The sequence below is a fragment of the Stenella coeruleoalba genome (genome assembly GCF_951394435.1).
Source record: "Stenella coeruleoalba genome assembly, chromosome: 1".
Taxonomy (NCBI): domain Eukaryota; kingdom Metazoa; phylum Chordata; class Mammalia; order Artiodactyla; family Delphinidae; genus Stenella; species Stenella coeruleoalba.
The window spans coordinates 23,641,826-23,662,607 of NC_137169.1; positions in this window are offsets into that span (position 1 = coordinate 23,641,826).

Here is a 20,782-nt window from a genome sequence, read left to right on the forward strand (position 1 = left end):
CAGGGGGTCTGTGACCTTGAGGTACCTCAGGGTATGTCACCTGTAGAACTTCCAAGAGTTCTAGGACCTACCTGTCTACCAGCTCAGCCAACAGTGTTGAGCACAGAGACCAAGTGACCATCCGGCCGGTCACCTCCACGGGCTCTGCCTGGTGGGGCTGTTCTGGCCAGACTCCTCCACACCCCCTGCTCTCCCGCAGCAAGTCCAGCCTCACAGGGGCAGCCCTAGCAGGTGCCCTGGGAACTGAACCAAGGGATCCCTGCTCACCTTTCCAGTATGCCAAGGACACCCCCAGGCCGCCTCTGGGTTGGGGAACCACAGGTGGCCAGACAGGCAGCTGAGAATCCTCTTATATTTGCTACATTCTTCAGTTTGTTCTTGATCATCACAAATTGCCCTTGGAGACAGAGGAAGAAGTTATAAAAATGAAAGGAGAAATAGGCAGCAGTGACTCCCATGAAATGAGATCAAGTTTCCTTCTACACAATTGAACATGAACATTTAAAACATCATTGTCATATGATGCACTGACTGCGGTTAGGGAAGATTATTTGATAATGAAAGGACTGGGGATTTCTGGCTGTCTTGGTCAGCTCAGGCTTCCATAACAAAACACCACAGGCTGGGTGGTTTAAACCACAAAAAAATAATTTTCTCACAGTTCTAGAGGCTGAAAGTCAAAGATCAAGGTGTCAGCAGGGTGGGTTTCTGGTGAGGGCTCTCTTCCTGGCTGGCAGACGGCCACCTTCTCACTGTGTCTTCACATGGCCTTTCCTCTGTGCTTGCCTTTAGAGGAGAGAGCTCTGGTGTCTCTTCTTATAAAGACACAAATCCTTCAGGTCAGAGATTCATTCCTATAACTTCATTTAACCATAATTACGTCCTTACAGGCCCCACCTCTAAATACAGCCACACGGGTGGTTAGGGCTTCAACACTTGAATTTTGGAGACACACAAACATTCATTCCATAACACTGGCATATAAAGAGCAAAAGAACTGCAGTCTTCAGACAGACCCAGATTTGAGTCTTAGCTCAGCCACATTCTTGTGTGAGTTTCACTTTACTTTCCACTTCACTTTCCAAACCCCTGTCTCCTCATTTCTAAGGTGGGAGATGACCTACTCTCACAACGTTTCTGGGTGGGTTTAAATCAGGGTTTCTCAACCCCAGCATTTTGATATTTGGGCCAGATAATTCTTTTTCTGGGGGCCTTTCCTGTGCATTGTAGGCTTTTAGCAGCAGACGTGGCCTCTTCCTGCTAGAGGTCAGGAACATACCTCCCCACCCTACCCCCACCAGTTGTCCCAATCAAAATCATCTCCAGACATTGCCAAATGTTCCCCGAGGGGAGAAATCAACCCTGGTTGAGAATTACTGCTTTAGATGGTATAATGTGAGTAAAAATTGCAGTTTCTGGTATATTTCAAGCATCAAAAAGTAGTAGTAGTTGTTACTGACTAAATGAAGAATAAAGGTAAAGCCGAGGTTGTCTTGGGAGAGATGCTTCCTGCCTCTTTGTCTCTTTGGAAATCTCCTTGATGGGCTGCTTAGCTAGTTTGATGATCTCTTTTTCTTCTAATAAAATAAAGCTCAACTGCAGAAAGCTTTGTCATCAAAGGAAAAAAGAAAAAAGAAGATGCTCACACTGAGATGTCCATCAAATCCATTTCTTATGCAAGGTCCCTGGTTGAAAGAGGTGGAGGGCAGCCCCTCGCCCCTGCCTGTGTCCCCTGCACTGAGGACAGGATGGGCAGGGTCTCATTGCACCCCCACAATAGCTGCAAAGGGCATCATCCTCTCATCGTGCAGGTGAGGAAACTGAGGCTCAGAGGAGTGATGTCACTTTAAGGTCAAGTGTTGTCACCTTCCTAAGCACCTACCAGGTGAGACCCAGCAGAGACCAAAGTCCCTGCTCCATGGAGCTGGCATGCTAGGGGACATAGATCATAGGAGTGAAGATGTAACACATGTCAGGTGGAGATCAGGTCAAAGGAGAAAAATCAAGCTGGACATCACACAGCTTCATTTGTCCTAATGAAGCACCTGCCCATGTCCTGCTGCCTGGAGGTGTCTCAGAGGTGCTTTCTGCTGAGGAGGCTCCTGGATGCAAAGAACACTCTTATGGGAATAATGGATGCATGGAGTAGGACCAAGGACCCACCATTCTTTCCTTCGTTCCTTCCTCCCTCCCTCCTTCCTTCCTTCATTCCTTCCTTCCCTCACTCATCACCCAGGCCAGCCCTGGTGTAAGTCCGTGGAACCAGGATCACCAGGGCCCCTCCCAGGGCTCACACTCCAGCCGAGGCTTTGATCCTGCAAATCGGGGAAGATCAGACCAGGCCATGCCAGCTCTGGGCCTGTCTCAGCTCCAGGTCCCTTTTCTGTACGATGCAGGCGATAACAGCACTTACCGACCTGTTACCCGTGCTGGGAACATGCTGAGAGTTCACGTGCTTCGTTTCTGCCCAGCCTCACGACCTCTGCCCTGTGCGCCCACAAAGCACAGATTAGGAAACTGAGACCCAGAGAGATGACGTCAGCTGCATGGTCTCAGAGTCAACAAGTGGCTTCAGGGCCAGAGGACCCGAGTGTGTGTCCAGGCTCGGCCATTCCCCAGCTGTGTGACCTCAACAAGCCTCTCGCCACCGAGCCTGTGTCCTCACCAACAAAGCAGTGATGATGGTGGTACCTGCCTTGTGGGGCTGTTGGGAGGGGAAGTGAGATGGTACTCGGGACACACATAGGACATGCCCGGTCCAGAGCAACTGTGATCACGGTGACAGTGACTCCCTGCCCTGTGGCACTCACTGCACTGATCCTTCTGGCAGCCCTTACATGGATGTTCTCTTATAGCCCTTAACAAATCGTTTGCAGGTGAGGAAACCAAGACTCAGCAGAGTGGAGTCATTAAGTCATTTGCCCAAATCACACACAGATGTGAAAAGCAGAATCAGGATTCTACCTTACACTCTGTGCTTTTAACTGCAAGGATTTTTCTGTTTCCTTTTGTTTTATTATTCTTTCTCTCTCTCTGGCTCGTTTCCTGCCACCCATTCATATTGATCAGGTTTTGTTTATTTCCTCTTTTCCCTCTCCTGGTTTGGAAATTCCATATTCTATTCTCTTTTTAATCGTTTAGCCTTAAAAATCATAATACGCACACTTGACTGAACACAGCCTAAAGTAGATCAATACCCCTCCCCTCCCTCTGAAAAGCACAGGACCCAGGATGTGTTTCCTCTGATGCTCTTTCCACCTCAGTGTTGTGCATTCCAGACCTGTGGTCCCACCTCCTTTATGTCCCTGCATTGGCTGTAATTAATATGGTTGGTGGTGTTACACTTATTTACTATGGTCCGCTCCAAATTTACCCTTTTTTTTTTTTTTTTTTTTGCTCTCTGTTGCTGGTTTGATTCTCTCTTTCTTTCCAGGCTCAATGGCCTTCTGAGTGTATTTTTAGCAGTTCTTTTAAAAAGGCCTACAAGTGTCTCTTTGCCTAAAAATGTATTTCTTTCTCATTTAATTTTGAATGATAATTTACCTGGGTCTAGATTTTTCCTTTGTTTATTTCATGTGGCACTAAAATATTTTACTCCCTGGCTCCCTGTACTGTTGCAGGGGGATATCTGTTGCCTGTTTGTCATGCCCTGGTAAGTAATCTGTCTTCTCTCTTGCTACTTTTAAAAAATTTTCTCTTTTCTTGGTATTCTGCATTTTCACTACAGTATATGACTAATCTGCCTCCTTGTGGTCTTAATTTTATATATCCCACTCAAGATTAGAGCCACTGGTCTCTGGGCTGGAGGGAAGAAGTTTGCCTAATAATATCTGCATGTTGTTGATATTACTATTAATATTGTCTTTGTCTTTTGAGGCTGCTATAACAGAAGACCATAGGCTGGGTGGCTTATATAAACAACAGAAATTTATTTCTCACAGTTCTGGAGGCTGAGAAATCCGAGACTAAGATGTGGGCAGTTTGGGTGTCTGGTGAGAACCCGAATCCTGGTTCTCTGTCCTCATATGGTGGAGGGGCTTAGGGAGCTCTCAGGGGTCTCTTTTAAGAGGTTTTTAAAACCCTCCCATGAGGGCTCCACCCTCCTGACCTAATCACCTCCCAAAGGCCCCATCTCCTAATACCAACACACTGAGGATGTGATGGGGTTTCAACATATGAATTTTGGGGGGACACCAACATTCAGTCTATATAGCAAATATGCATATCGATAATAATTAATAAGCATCATAGCTAACACATGTTGAGGGTTTACTTTGTGCCAGGCACTATTCTAAGTGTTGTGTGTGTGTTATTTCAGGTTATTTCATCCTCAACAGCCCTCCGAAGGAGAGTACTAGTGTTATCCTCATTTTACAGATGAGGAAACTGAAGCGCAGAGCAGTTGAGTTCACTAGAGAGAGTTGGGTGTAGAGTGGGGTGGCACAGACTTGGGGGGTCAGGCAGGTCAGAGTTCACATCCCCATCTGGCTCCTCACCAAGCTGTGTGGCATTGAACAAGTGACTCCCACTTTCTGAGCCTCTGTCAAGTGGGGGATGGGCTAGGACCCCTGCAGGAGCCAAGGCCTCACAGGGCTGCAGAGACGAGAGTCTCCTCTCTCTCCCTGAAGCTGCAGTCCCTGCTCTGATTCCAGGCACCTTCGGGGCTGGGGATGCCCAGAGGAGAGGACTGTCCCTTAGAGAGAGGGGGGCTGCCTGGGCTGCCAGGAATTGCCAGGAGCCTGTGGAGCCCAGAAACCCCAGGGATATGAAATAGTAGTGCCACTTCTGGGGTCCAAATTCCCCCTAGTAGGGAGCAGCGGACCCTCATCAGCAACTGTGCAACCATCCTCAGAGCGGCTGAGCTCCACAGATGATACCAGCCTTCCGAACACAAGGATGTCTTTGAATACTTCTTAATGAAAAACATATTTATGTCCAAGCCGAAATTATAATGTCAGCAGTTAATTATCACTTGTCAAACAAGTGTGTGCCCAGATTGTGGGTTTAATTTCCACATAGGTTTGGAAGAGCCTTGTTCCTCTTGTTTGATGAAGCCTCTCTGAGACAGAGAGAGAGAAAGAGAGATTCATTGTTGGAAAGAGTGTTTTTTAAATCAGACTTTTAAATAAGCAGGTTTCCTTGGTGTCTGAGTCAGGGTTCTTTGCAAGTAGCAGAAAAGTACTCAGTGTAGTTTAGGCAAAGAGAAATAAGCTGGGGTGTGGGTACCAGGGCCAGGAATGTGTCATGGAACTTAGGGGAGCTGGCCTGGTCGGGGCCTGACCCTGGCAAAGAAGAAAGGAGCTTGGGCTGAGTGGGGGTAAAAGAGAGAAAGACACGGAGGTCACTCACCCACCGGGTGGTCGGAGCCACTGTGTGGAGGGTAGTGCTTCTGGTGAGAGGGAAACCGGCAAAGGGGCGCTTTGGGGGCAGGTGGTCCATGCAGGTTTGAGTGCCTTGAAATGGGAGAAGGGTCTGAAGTATCAGGGGAGCAGCTGGATGGCCCATTGTGGAGCTGGGCAAGAAGTGTGTCTTAAAGACAAAATTGTTATAAATTCAGCCTGTATCCCACTCAACATCAGCCAAGAGGAAGGACTTTTAGGTCTCATAACTGGACCACCAGGGGGCGCCTCTTCCCAGCTCACAGGAAGACTCACCTGGCTGAGCTCCCCTGACACCAGCACCATCCCTGCAGCTGCCTGTGCACCTGCAGGAACGCTGCTTTGGGTCTCCCCGGGTGTAGCGGCTGCATCCTGGAATAAGGACACAGAGGTCTGGGGTGCCTGCTGGCTGGTGATGAGGAAGCCATTGGGGTTGGATGAGCCGACCTGGGAGGGGAGAACAGGGGGTGGAGAGCTGTCAGGGCGTGTCCTCGTCTCCTGGGGTTCGTGCAACCCCAATACTGAGCAGCACAGAGCTCAGAATGGGAAGGAAAAATGTAAATGAAATCTCACTGGGGATCCATTTCTCCCCAGGACTTAGCAAGACCCTCAGTGCTGGCAGTGGCGTGGTGAGGCCACCTCACACACTACTCAGCATCCATGCTCTTTCTGGAATGTCCCAGAAGGCAGAGCCATGTTGGGAGTGCTCAGAGCCCAGCCCTGGATCCTGACAAGCCAGCTGGGAGCCCCGGCCCCAGCCCTTGGCATCTGTGTGACGCCGGCGGTTCCTGAGCCAGGCCTGTGACCTTCTGGGAGAATAGGGGTGTCCCTAGGAGCTGCTCCATAGAGCTGCTGTGACAAATAAGGGACAACGTATCATTGAGGACAGCGTCTTACACGGGGAGCAGAGCCAGCGCTCAGGGCGCTCACTTCCTCAGCAAATGTCCACCAGAGGCCACCTGGGGGGCCCTGTCTCGGCAACAGGGAGAAGCTCAGGTTCTAGAAAGAGGAGACACCCCAGCGTTAACGGTGAACTGCAGCGTGGAAGCCAACAGTAAGAGCCAGGAGTAAAAGGCAGCGGGGAGGGGGTGGAGGGTGTTGGAGGTCACACTTGTAAACAGGGGGGTCAGGGAAGGCCTGTCAAGCAGGGGACACTGGCACAAAGACCTGAAGGAGGACGGGGAGGGAGCCGCGTAGACACGGGAAGAAGATCCAGCCGGAGGGAAGGGCAAGCGCCAGGCCCGAGGAGGAGCAGGCCCCGGGCTCCTGGTCCAGGAAGGATGGAGGCAAGTGAGTGAGGGGGACGGGCTGGGGGGACGGGGGAGATGCAGGGCCCGGGGCCACTGTCAGCGTGCACTGTGTCCCTGTGAGGCCGGAGCCCTGGGGCGGAGCAGAGCAGGGGCGGCCCCGCCCCGAGTCTCACAGGGTCACCCGGTTCTGTCTGGAGAGTGAGGGGAGCAGGGCCAGGGCAGAGGCAGGGACCAGGCGTGATGGTGAGGGACCAGGGAGAGAGGCTGAGGGACAGGAGAAGATCCCAGATGTGGGGTCGCGTGACGGCCGGGCTAACAGGAGCTGAGGGTGTCTCTCCAGAAATATTAAGCATTACTGACTCTTAAAACTTCGTACTATTTCACCCAACATCCCCTTACAGGAGGCTACTTTAACCTCTGTTATTTGGAAGGGTTGTTTATTTTTATATTATAACCTAACGTACCCTGACAGTCACTCCAATGTGAAATCAGTCATGAATGAGTAGTTGTATATGAGGAGAAAAAAGAATGAAGAAAGTAAAAACTACTGTCTTGGGGGGGAGCTATCAGTGATTTATATGCTCTTTTAGATTAATGTTTGTACTTTCCAAACGCTTCACCGGAAGTAGGCATCACTTGTATCAGGGGGAAAAGTCAGTGTTATTAACAAGAGTGCCAGGTACTGGCGAGGCCGTCCTGTCTCAGGCTACATCTCAGGCTCCGGGCACACTGAGCGCGTGTCCCGCCCAATTAGCCCTTTATTACAGATCGTCTGTTCTCTAATTGTCCGCCCCACATAATTTAGCAGGTCATCTACTGTCTTGTTCTCAAACGCTTAATTTAGTGTCTCTTCTCTAAGTGCAGTGGTGGCAGAAAAGGAGATCTTCAGAGGCCCCTCAATGCTAGCTCTCCCTCGGGGCCTGGAATAAAAAGAGCTGACTCTGTGCCAGGACCTGAGCTCAGCCCTTCACTCAATTGTCTAACACTCCTGTGAAGGAGGCACTGTTGCTATCCCCATTTTACCGATGAAGGTACTGAAGCACAGAGAGGTTTAGAAACTCACCAAAGGTGACACAGCTCAGAAGTGCTGGAGCTGGGCCTTGAACCCCGGCAGTCTGCTCCCCAGTCCCTGCTCTTCCTGATGTACTGAGTGTCAGCCTTTACTGTGCCCCAGACCCTGTGCCGAGGGCTTGGCACAACATCAGAGTAACAATAACAGAATCTATCACTGAAGGTGTCACAGGTGTTACCACATCTAAGTCTGGCAGATGTTTTTATCTTTAACTCACATGTGAGGGCACTAAGCTCAGAGAGGATAAGCAACTTTCCCAAGGTCCCACAGCGAGGACATGGCAGGGCGCAGACTGGAACGCAGGCCAAAGCCTGTGGTCTAACCAGTGGGTGGGGCTCAGGATCATTAACAGGGACTGAGCCTCCTCCATCAGGGTTTGGAATCAGATGCAGCAACACTTGAGATGCTGTCCTGAGAGCAGGGGGCACAGAGTAGGGAAGGGGGGAGGCTGGAACCCAAAAAGCCAATGTGTCTTGGCCTGGATGGGCTCCCTGCAGGGGCCCGGGGGCCGCAGGCCCCACTGCTCGAGAGGGGCAGCGTCACTTTGTGGCTGTGACCGAGCTGTCCGTCTCAGCTCCAGAGGTGTGACTCACTGCAGCTCCTAAATCTTGCGGGAGTTTCTCACCCAACACAATTGTTCTAATTGTCATTGTCGTGGCTGATAACATTTTGTGACAGCCATAAACTCAGAAACTCTGCAGGGGGCCCCAAAGAAGGGAGACACCTGGGATGGTTTGGAAGGAATTTTAAAGGGAAAAAGGGGTGACTCAAAGGCTCGGGGAGACTCAGGTTGGAGGGCTGGCTGCCTGTCCCGCAGGTGGGGCTTTTCACAGTCACCGAATATTAGAACCAGAGGATGTTAAAGCCAAGTGGAAGAATAAATGTTATAATCTTTGAAAATGAGAAATGCTCTCTCCCCTGCCAGCTTAGATCTCTTCCTGTTGCCCATCACCAGCTGAATGCCCCGTACCTAGAACAGAGACTGCAGGCACTCAGCAAACTGTTGGGTAAGAGACCGGTTTCATGAATGGGCCTCAGTTTCCCCATCTGTAAAATGAGGAAGTCAACTCCAGGATCTCTCCCATGTCCCCCTCCTTGGGTCAAGTGCCTCCTGGATCACACAGCCCGCAGGGAGCAGGGCTTTCTGCCCCCAGGGCCCAGGCTGGGCCACCACCCAGACCCCACGCTGACCAGGACACTCAGTCACAGCACTGATGAGCAGGTGGCAGACACTGATGGCTGCCCGCCCAGCAGCCCACCCCTCCTTCCTTCACTCACAGAGCCCTGGGTTTGTTCTGCAGCAACAGGCTCAGGTCTGGTGGACCTCCCCAGCCCAGGGGAGAAGCCAAGCCTGGCAGCCCACACCCCTTCTCCAGAGATTGTTTTAGGGGTGAGAGTGCCACCCAGAGCTGGCCATTGAGATGTAAGGGAAAATCTGCTGGTGGAGGGACTTCTTCTGAGAATCATTTTTTCTGCTTCACTCCACTCCTTTCTTAATTTGAATGCTGTAGTGTGAGACATGATGTTTGGAGCTGTGGCAGCCATCTTGCAACCATGAGGCAATAAGCTAATGACAAAAGCCGACACAGCCAAGGATGGTAAAGAGGAGAGAGGGAAAGAGCCAGGTTTTTGTTGACATCTCTGAGCATCTGACCAAGCGGCAACCACCTCTTTTCAGACATCTGGTTATGTGAGAATATTTCACATCTCAATTGCCTGAGCCACTGTTTTTGAGTTTTCTGTTACATGCTGCCCAACACAACTTAACTAACAGAAGTGCCTTCTATATGCCCAGCACTCACCACACAAGGTCATAGTCATTGGTCCGCACCTGTCACCCCGTCAGACCCTAGAATCCTGGAGGTGAAGGTTGTGTCTTGCACATCTTGTAGCTCCCAAGTGTCAAACAGGTCATGACCACTGGTGATTCCCAGTTCCCACGGCACAAACAATGCGAAGGATGGAAGTAATGAATGAAAGAACATTAATTAATAAATAAATGATTATAGTAAATATGAAAGTGCTTTGTAAACTGTAAAGCGCTGAGCCCAAGTGCGGGCTTAGGTTCTGGCATGTGGATACAGGTGCGGGAGGGAAGAGGTTCAGGGTGTAGAGGTAGGGATTAGAGCAAAAGGTTCTTCAGGGGGAACGAGGCTGTGTCTTCTTCCCAGACATCCCCCTGCCTCTGCGTCCTGCTAGCACAGAGGCCAGGTCTGAAACCCTGCACCCCGAGCACTCCTGCCATTCCCCTGGGCTGCTGGAGCATTTCACAGCCATCACCTCTCTCTCCCCAAATAGACACCGGAAAGACAGGCATTGTGCCCTGTTATTTTCTCTCTAAAACACTGCTGTGAGAAACCAAATGGTTATCATTACTCCAGCTGTGATTCCTCGCTATTATTTTTAAAGGTGAAAGAGGGGTGGGCCCCAGGAGAGGAGGCGGTGAGGGGAAGTGGAAAGAAACTGTTCAGGGCAAAGGGCTTTCCAAATTTCAGCTCCTGTTTCACAGGGAGACTGGATTAAGGGATCAAATCAAATGAATTTTGCCAGCAGAGTAAGAGATCTATCTCCCCCCAGATGCTTTACTTTGACTGTTGGCTTTGAAAGATTTGACAGAATTCATTTTTCTAGCAGACAAGAGAGATCAAGGCATTAAACAAAACATATTCTGCCGTGAGAGCGCTGTTAGCTGCTTAGCGTAATAGAGGTGAGTTTGAGGCAAAAGCGGGAAGTCATTTTTTCCCGTGGAAATTTGCCTGTGGCATAGAGGGGAGTCGGTGGGCAGGCAGAGCAGATGTGGAGGTGGCCAGGCCCTCCTGAGTCTGCTGTCCTGCCCTCAGGATCACCCTGAGGAAGCCGGCCATGGAGAACCTTGACCTCTCGGGGCTTGAAGCTCAGGGCCGTCTGGGCCTCGGTTTCCCTTTATCGCACAGGACAAGGGTCTTTTCATGAAAAGCTGCCCTATTTCAAGCAGACATATGTTCTGCGTTATCTCCTTTTGTCCTCACAACAACCCTCGAGCACTTAGCCAAGTCAGATTAGGGTGCATCACTTAACCACTCTGACCCTTGGGTTCCTCATCTGCACAAACAGACCTGATGAGGTTTACCTCCAGGGGGAGTTGCAGTTCAGTGAGCCCATGGATGTGGAGCACACCGTAGGCCTTCAGGTGGCAGTGGTCCCCAGGAGGCCATGTTGGGGCAGGAGGAGAGAGGGGGGCTTTGGGGACAATCTCGGGTGAAGGGATCTCGGTGGCACACAGAGGCATCCAGTGAGTGGCTGCATCCAGTGAATGTCATTAGTTGGGGTGAAGACACTGGCTGTGAGCCAGACAGCCAAGGTCAAACCCCTGTCCCACCACTGCCTGTGTCATTGGGTCCCTTCTCTCTGTGCGTGTCGGCTTTCCCATCTGTAACTCGGGGACGATAACTACACCACCCTCACAGTCTGGGCCTAGGAGATGCATGTGAAGAGGTGGCTCAGAGGGTGATGACTGCGACCACGACGACAATGATGATGCCGATGGTGAAGATTCTCCCCCCAGGAGTGATGATAATAACAGTAACAACAGCTCTAATAACGGCTGGCATTCATCGGGCGCTTACTGTGCTTTGTCTCAACCTTGCAGAGAATAGGTTCATTATGACCCCACTTGGCTCTCCTGCCTCTCCCCATGTAACTCCCCACCCTGAACTCCTCCTGCCCTATTGAACCCTGCCTGTGGCCCTAAGCATTGGTGTCTGGAGCTCACATCCAGTAGTGTAGCCAGCAGAACGGGGCCTTGCAGCCCAAGCTTGGGTGTTCATAAATTCAGGCCCGGGCCTCAGGGAGAGCGGGCTCAGACCGGCCACTCCCCTCCTGACTGGTAACCCAGGGCGAGTCCCTCCCGCCCTCTAAGCAGTTTTCCATGTCAGAGACAGAGTGAGAATTAACCTCAGGTCTTTGTGAAATATGACCCCAGCAGGACCTCATACAGCAGGTGTGACCCACCCCCAGGTGCGAACCCACCCACAGGTGTGGAGCCCTTATAAGTGTCCGGGGACATGCTGGACACAGGTGTGCAGCGTTTGGTCTTGTTACCTTCTTGTCTCATGGAAGGAAGAGAGCGAGGGAGGGAGGGAGGAAACTGAGTGAGTGAGTGGGTGACTGTCTCCACCAGCAGTCTATAAGCAAAAGCCATGCCCACGGTCATGACCCCCGAGCCAGGCACACGGGGGGCTCAGGAGAGATGTTTGTTGAATAGATGAATCAGTGCCCTCCAAGGGGTCCCTGGAGGTGGTTACCAATGGGAGGTGGACAGCTAGAAGCAGAAATCAGAAGCCAAGGTCAGGGGGCAGGAAGCCTGTACAGAAAGAGATAGGGGGCAAGCCAGGTGCGAGGGTTCTGAGTCACCCCAGGGCAGACCCGGCTGTCTGCATCTGTCTTGCCTCTGTCCTCTGGGGTGAGTAGCCTGGGGCGACAAGCTGTTCTTAGATGGGCCCAGTGGGCTGACACGCCTGCTTTGTCCCCAGTCTGCCTGTTCTCACCTGGAGCCCACTTCTTCCCTCCAGGCCTCTGTCCTTGGGTCCCATGCAGCACAATGGCCTGTCCATGCCCCATTCCTGTGCCCACACTCATCCCCAGGCAGAGACTCCCTTCCTGACCTGATGCTCTCAGGTCCTGCCCCACCCCAGCCCCATTCATGGCTCCTCAGGCTGCCCTGGCCACCTCCACCTAAAGTACAACCACACCACAATCCCTGCAGTATCACTGGTGGGGAGCACGTGGGCATGCAGCTCTGTGTTCATGATGCTGCAACACTGATGAAGCCAGCGCTGGAGCCAGGCCGTCAGCCTTTAATGAGCAAACTGCAGCGGCCTGGATGGGCCCCTTGCTGAGCCACGGAGGCCCTGCGCCTCCCCCAGACCCGCAGCTTGTTTCAGCCCTAGTAGGTCTTGTAGGATTCTTGTAAATTCTCCAAATTTGCCATTGGCTCCAGGGCAGGGACAGTGGAGAGAGTGGAACCTCTCCTTGGGCAGCCCGTGTTGGTCCCTTCATTGGAAACAGAGTTTATTCAGCTCTGGTCATGGGTGGGACACTGTGCTGAGTGGCTTCTTCACATTATCCCATTTAAAAGTCACAACAGCCTAGAAGGCAGTGCCGTTACTGCTGCCTTTTTTGCAGAGGAGGAAACCAAGCCTCACACATGTTTGCTGGTCACCCAAAGCAGAGCCAAGTTTCAATGACATTTCATTCCACTGGCCCAGTCTACAGCTGCTTTCTGGAAATGTGGCCCACGTGCAATAGAAATGCTGGCATGTGCGCCAGGTTCTTACCCTGGAAGTGGCTTTCAAAGGTCACCTGGTCCTACCTTCTTATTTTCTAGGCCAAGAAGCAGAGGCCCAAGGGGGTTACACTCACATCAGTTCCTGCAGCAGTTAGAGCTGGGCCGGGTCTGGGAGCGGGTCTGCTCGGCCCAGGCAGCCTCTGTGCTCTGCACTCCTGTGAGGCCAGCTCCTGCCAGGCAGTAAGGCTACCCGCACGGCCCAGGTGGCTGCCAGCCAGCAGTTTGGCTAATGGGATGGCACCGAGAGTCAGGGAGGTGCAGATGCCACAGTCACAGGAGGGCTGAGTCAGTGCCCAGCGAGGTGGCAGAGTAACAAAACCAGTAAATTATAACAGCAGCCGTGGTTTGCTGACAAGTACTTACGGCACATGCCGAGTACTTTACCTGTGTAATCTCATTTAATCTTCCCAACAACCGGTGAGGTCATTTACCCAAGGTCACCTGACAGAGAAGAGAATTAAACCAAAGCCCCAGGCACTCCAGAGCTCATGCTCACAACTGCTGTGCTGTGCAAGTAAACAGACAAGAGAACCCCACACAGCTCCACCTCTGCCGTCAGTGAAAACCAGCCCATCTGGTGCCATGCGAGCTGGGGGCCTTTGCAGAGCCACTAGCCCTAGGCCGTCCAGTGCATTAGCCCCTGGCCAGGTGCCGCCGCTGAGCACTTGAAGTGTGGCTGGTCTGAACTAAGCTGTGCTGTGAGTGTCAAAGACACCCGGATTGTAGGATTTAGTTTAGAAAAAAAATGTATAATATCTCACTGTTAAGATTTTAACGTTGATTACAGGTTGAAATGATATATTGCGTTAAACAAAATACATTCTTAAAGCAAAGTTCACTTGTTTCTTAACTTTTTTAACATGACTACTACAAAATTTAAAACTACATGCATGCCTCCCATTATATTTCTGTTGGACGGTGCTGATCTAGACCCAAGTGCAACTAGGCTGCTGATGTACCAGCTAGAGGGGAGGAAATGTTCCCTGCCCCTCTCTCAAGCCCTGTTTAAGCCCAGGACTGCGCGCCAGAGCAGAGACACCGCCAGCACCCTGGGTGCAGACCCTCACGCTCACGTCCCCATTGCCCCTATAGCAACCAAGATATGGAGCAGGCTTCTCATGAATGCTGTTGGTGGAAACACAGACACCTGCTGTCACCAAGCTCATTACACGAGGAAGAAACGAGGTTCAGAGCATTGACGTTCACACAACTGCAGAGTGCTGGGGTCAGCTTCAAACCCATTCAGTATCCCAGGCTGCCAGGATTCAGACCTGGTGCCAAGTCAGTGCCAGGGGCATCTGATGGCACCTTGGTCCCCAACAATGAGTCTTACGATGTCAGACGCACCAAAGCATACACTTTAGAAACAGAGAGTAGACTTTAGCATCCAGAGTCCCACCCTCTCAGATTTCCTGAGTCACAGAACTAGAACAGCTTAGACTCCCAAATTCCCACAATCAGAGCGTGAGGGGGGTCTGCAAACCACAGGAGGGGTGCGTTTTAGACCTACAGACCCTGAGAAGCACAGACTCCGGGTATCACAGATGCTGGACCCCGGGCATGTGTTACACCCACGTGGGCTCACGTGAGGCCTGCTGGGAGCTCAGGGCATGGCAGGGGAGCAGGGGAGGGGTGAGGAGTGGGCACTGAGCCTGCCCAGGACTGGCCCAGCAGGTTGGACTTGGAGCTACAGCCCTGAGCTGTATCCAAAGGGAGGTAGGGACCTCCCTCTCTATTTGGATGATAGAAGTCAAGCCCATAACTGTCTAAGAAAAAAATAGCTGCCTAAAGACAGGGGATGTCTAAACTGGGGACACAGGCTTTACAGGAAGAAGATCTCTTGGCTGGGGCATCCTGGAAGGCTTCCTGGAGGGGGTGTGATTGGAGCTGGGCCCAGAGGGAAAGTGGGATCAGGTCCTGAGCTCATGGTCGGAGTGTAGGTCAGGGGTCAGCGAGGGAGATAACTCCATACAGAGGAGACGGCTTGAGTGCAGTGTGAGGCATGTCTGAGGAACAGTGCTCGTCTGCAGACCCTGCAGCTCAGAGAGTGGGGCAGGGAGTTGGGATTAAGAATATGAAGCTGTAAAGACCTCTCTAGATGGATTAGCATGCTGGGCTCAAGTTTGGACTTTTGATGCTACCAAATAGTATCAGATACTGGAGTATCAGTAACCTCTGGGGGAAAGAGAAACGACACAAACTCAAGTCACCATTTATTGAGCATATATTATACATCAGGCACCACCCACGCACTTTACGTACATTTCTCATTTAATTTTGTAACAGCCCCTGTGAAGTGAGGTAGGTGTTAGGACCCCCGTTTGAGAGACGAGGAAACTGAAGCTTAAAAGGATTAAAAAAAAAAAAAAAAGAAAACCTCACTCTAGTTCACATGGCGCTGAGAGGCAAGGTCAGTAAAGGCACCGGATCTCTCTGCCCCCAAAGCCTCCGCTCCCCAAGATAGCCCTGTGAGAGGCGTAGACTGGAAGGGGTGAGCCTGGAGTCAGGGGGTCCCTGGGGAGCTACTAGGTGTCCACGGGGAAAAGACCAAGAGCAAACAGGTGGAAGCCGGGGGAGGGGAGGTGGGGAAAGAGGTGGAGGGTAAATGGGGGTCTGGGAGCCTGAGGGCCCAGGGGATTCACAGGAGCAGAGCTGAGGACCTAACAGACATCGGGGAAGGGTCGGGGAGGCGGGGAACATGGGGACGGCTGGGCCACATCGGTCACCAGAGTGAGCCTCTGATGGACAGGCTGGGAGTCCTGGTCTCCTTCTGCTGAGGCCCCGCCAGGTCCCAGGGCAAAGCCAAGGAGGAAACCCGAGCTGCGCTTGGCAAACTCTGCTCCTGATCAATTGCTGACCCTCAGGAGGGCTAATCAGCTGTTGCATAAGCTATCACTACAGGTAATGACCATCTGGATAAACACTCAGGGAAGCTGAGAGGGCCCAGCGGGTCACAGGAGGAGCCTGGAACCATCCCCAGACCCAAGGATGACAGAGACTTCGGAGTCAGGCAGACCCGGCTCCCTGTCTTGGTTGCAGCCAGTCACCAGCTCTGGGACTTTGCGCTTAACCTGGCTGAGCTCAGCACCCATGTGTGTAAATCGGGACTAATAACAGTATCAGCCTGAAAGAATTAATAGGATGAAGTGAGAGCGTTTATAGACAGTGCCTGCTTCCTGACACGGGGAGCGTCTAGAATGCCAGCACCTCTTCTTCTCCCTCCCAGGCTCCCTCCTGCCCCCCACCCCTCCTCCCAGCACAGCACAGACGTCACCCTCACCCCACACCCACTGGGCATCATTTCTGGGACCCGCGCTCAGCTCTCCATGAGCACTCTTATACAACCCTGTGAAGTGAGATTTTATTATTAGTCTCATTTCATAAATGAGAAAACAGACTCAGAGCAGTGATATCAAACCACACAGCTGGTGAGGGACAGTGGGGGACTGAAACCCAGGCCTGTGGGACTCCAACGCCCCGCCATATCTGCTTTCCCAGCTCGGGCGCGGCCCAGGCTGGCCCCTTCTCTCCCAGCAGGGCTGCCTGGGGCCTGGCAGAGCCGCCTGGCTGTCCTCCAGCAAGAGGCTGACGGGGGCTGGACAGCAAACTCCTCCCGCCTCCACCTGTTCTGGACCAACCCCCACTTTCCCAAGTAGACACGGCTTCAGGGTCTCCCCAGGTGCAGATGGCATCACGTGGGGTCACAGGCCCTTCAAACAGGCGATTTACGAGCCTGTCACGTAGACCTGTATGAGCTACACCAGGATCAATGTTGATGCCTCCCTGACTAAATTATGCCCCTGAGCAGCTCCTTCCCCTTGGAGAGACCTGGGGCTCCGTCCTGTCAGTTACCCAGAGGTGGTGTCAGCTCACACGGGGGTCTGGGGGAGGCAGGACAGGACTGTGGGCTCTGCCAGGCTGGCCATGAACTTGTGTCTCCTTTAAGAGCCGGGCTCTAAATTTCCGACTCTGCCACTTAACCTCTTTTCACCTCAGTTTCCTCATTTGAAAAACGGAAACAATAACAGCACTGGCTCATGTGGTTGTCACGTGGACCACGTTAACATGTGTAAAGAGCTTAGGACAAGGTCCCCAGCACGTGCCTTAAACAATCAGGGTGTGGTAGTTACAGTTAGTACCTTAAATGCCCCGTCCCGCCCCCCTCAGCCCAGCTCCTGGGCTCTCATCGCATCCCACCTCCACCACCCACACTTGCTCCTGGAACCCTGCCCTCAGTCTTCATGCGCACCGGCTCAGAGGCCTCGGGGTGAGACCCCAGGGATGGTTGCATTTCTCAGGGGCCTCTGGAAACCTGAGCAGTTTTTGAGGCCCACAGGGACGCTTAGAGAAGCTAAGTTACTCACCAGCTACTGAAGATCACGACCCCAGGATGCATTAACTGTTAGGTGACTGAATCCTTCTCCCAGGGACCACAGGATCTCAGCTAGAGCCTACCACTGGGATTGCCGGCTATGGAAGGGAAGCCCTCCTCTGCCACAAGTAGACCCCCAACCTATGGATCTGCCCACCCTCTACCTGCCTGACCACCTCCTGCCAGCCTGCAGAGAGACTGTGCATTCACTCATGCAGCAATTCTTAAGGGAGATAAGAGCACTGCTCTTATAAGAGACAAAGCACTGCTTGTCCTCTAGAATTTTATAGCCTCTTTCTTCCACTAGTGCATCCTGGGGTCATGACTTTCACTAGCTTGTCTGAAGGTCAGCGAGGAGAAACTAAGCTGGACCTCAAGAAGCACTTCTTGTGGGGAGGGGCGGTGCAATACAGTGGTTACAGGCAGAGACTCTGAGGGTGACAGACCTGGGACTGCATCCCAGTTCCACGGCTCACCAGCTGTGTGTCCTCAGGCAAGTAACTTAACCTCCCTGAGCAGCATGTTCCTCACCTGGAAAGTGAAGGTAACCGTATCTGCCTCGCAGGCCCTTGGGGCTGACAGAGACATGGCGAGGGAAGAGCCTGGCACAAGGTGAGCGCTCACTTCAGAGCAGCCTTTATCCTCTTGGAGGGAGTCGCGCTTTGCGGGAAGAACTAGGCAAATCCCAACTCCACTCCTTCTGCCTCATTTGACCTCTCTGAGCCTCGGTTTCCTCATCAGTGAAATGAGGAAAACACAGCCTGACCCTCGGGAGGGGATTGGGGGAGGAGCTGGAGGCGCAGGAGGTGAATCGATCTGGATCTGGACCCTGAAAGTCCAAACCCAACACTACCCTCCGCCACGGGAGCCGTCAGCTCCTCCTCCCGCCTTCTTCGTCTCCACCTCGGTGTTGGGGTCGCGTGAAGGGCGGGGTGGGGGAGACACGCAGAGATGAAGTCCCAGTCATGCCCTGATCCAGCGTTTGATGCCTCAGTTCCCTGCCAAGTGTTGCCCAGGCTCTGGGGACCCCTCCAGTGATGGGGAGCTCACCACCCCCTGGACTGGGCGGCAAGAATCCCAGGGCACCAGAGGGGATGAGGCAAGGAGTCCTGAGCTGCTGCAGCCTCCAGGCACCAGCCCTGCAGGGCGCAGCCGGCCCAGGGCCACATCCTGAGAGGTATCCCCAGCGTCACAGAAGCAGTTTTCCCCAGTAACTCCAGGTACTATGGGAGAGAGGGAATCTGTGTGTTAGAGAGACAGTCAAAAAAAAAATTTTTTTTAATGATAAAGAAAAGGGAAATCTAAAGTCTCCTGGGAAAAGACAGGACCCATTTTTCAATTTCTCTTTGAATCATCTGAAAAAAATTACACCTTAACCACAGTGGCTCTTTATTGATTCAGGGAGTAACAGAGCTATTAGCCCAAGACCCGCAAGGCAGGGCCTGGAGAGCAGAGACCTCGGCCCCCCGCTGTGATGTCCAGGGGCAGCCGGCACCACAGGCAGGGAACACTCTGCTCTGGGCGCCACCTCCAAGCTCTGCCTGAACTCACTGTGTGGCCTTGGGAAATCCCACTCCCTCTCTGGGCCCCTTCTCCTCCTTGCTCCTGAAGGGTGGGACCAAGGGGTCTCTGTAATTTATCCAGATCTGAGCTGATGTTCAGGATCTAAAATGGCCAAGGGGGCGAGAAGGGGCAGACCAGAGATGGGACTGAAGGGTGTAGACAGGAAAGACCAGAGGAACAGCCTGGGTGACCATGAGTTTCCCCGAAACCTGGCTCCCGGGTCCTGACTGCACTGGAGGTTTCACCCTCCACCAGGAACCTTGGGGGCATCCTCGACCCCTCCCACTCCCTCCCTGCAGCCCATATCAAATCCACCTCCAGTTTCATTTCCCCAAACTGCTGCCATCATGCTCTCTCTCCGACTCCATGGCCTCTTGCCACCCCAACACCTGCCATCATCTCCCATCTAGACCTTTTCTCAGCCTCCTCCCAGCCTCCTGCCCACCGTCCTCTCCTGACCAGAGGCTGCAAAGAGCAATTCACCGCAGAAATCCACTCAGGCCTCCTGAGTTCTGGCCTTTCCCCCGTGTTCTCAGGAGGAGGACAGAGCTGCTCCCTGTGGCCGACCTGGTCCAGTGGGGCCCGGCCCAGCCCCACACCTCCAGCCTCACTTGCTTCCTCCTTTCCCATCACACCTCCACTCAGGCCCCGAATTCACCCCCCTCGCACTGCAGATTCTTTGCACGCACTGGAGCACACCTCCTCCCCATTTCTCCAGAGTTTCCCCTCCTTGACCCTCAGACCTCCTCAGGAAAGCCTTCCTCGACCTTCCTGCCAAGGTCAAACCCCGACGCAGGGTCATGAGCCCTGGGAACCTCTTCCGGGGCACACTGGTCACAGGGCATGTTCCAGGTCATTTGGCGACTGTCTGTGCCCCCACTGGGCTGTGAGCTCAGGGCTGGGAAGTGTCATTGTTTCGTTCACTGCCGTAGCCCCTAGAACAGGGCCTGGCACATCGTAGGTGCTCAGTAAATACTGATGGGAGGAAGGCATGGAGGGAGAAGAATCTGTGGAGTTTGCTCTGTTCAGAGAAGGTGCCTGGAAAACAGAACAGAGACACAGGACTAAAGGAGGGAGGACCAGCGGCTCCCGAGCCACAGCCGGGGACTCAGGAGATGTCATCTCCCGCCAGGAGCCCCTGAGGCTGAGTTGGGGGACAGAGGATAAAGGTTACTCTGGGAAGCTCCAGATGGAGGCCAGAGAGGCGGGAGGGCCAGGAGGGACATGGTCTCCCCAGAGGAACATGGTCTCCGCTCAAGTCTCCCATCTGCGGGAGGACCCGCCACTCTGACCACATCCCTCCCCTGCTCCCAAACCATCCTTGGCTCCCAGCGCTGCCTGCTCAACCCACCTTCCCCGCCTCACCTCCCTCCATTTGTCCCCACAGGCCCTGGGCCTGGTCCCTAATCCAGCACTTTCTTCAGCTCAAGTGTCACCTCTTCCAGGAGGCTTTCTCTGATTCCCTTTGCTGCTTGTCCCTCCTCCATTCCCAGAAGACCCAGCTGATGTCCCTCCTACAGAGCTTGTGTCAGTCTCACCACTAGATCATGAGCTATTGGAGGTGACAGGAGGTTTTATTCTTCTCTCCCTCACCCTGGCACACAGCCCAGCACGCAGTGGATCTCAAACTGGGCGGGACAAATGAATGAATGAATGAATGAACATTACTAGCCTCCATTTATTCAGGACCTGCTGTGTACCAGGCACTGTGCTAACATTTTACGAGCATCATTTCATTTAATCCTCCCTACAACCCCTCGTAGAGTGTACTGATATATGCCCATAGTACCGACAGGGAAACTGAGGCTCGGGGGGTTGGGT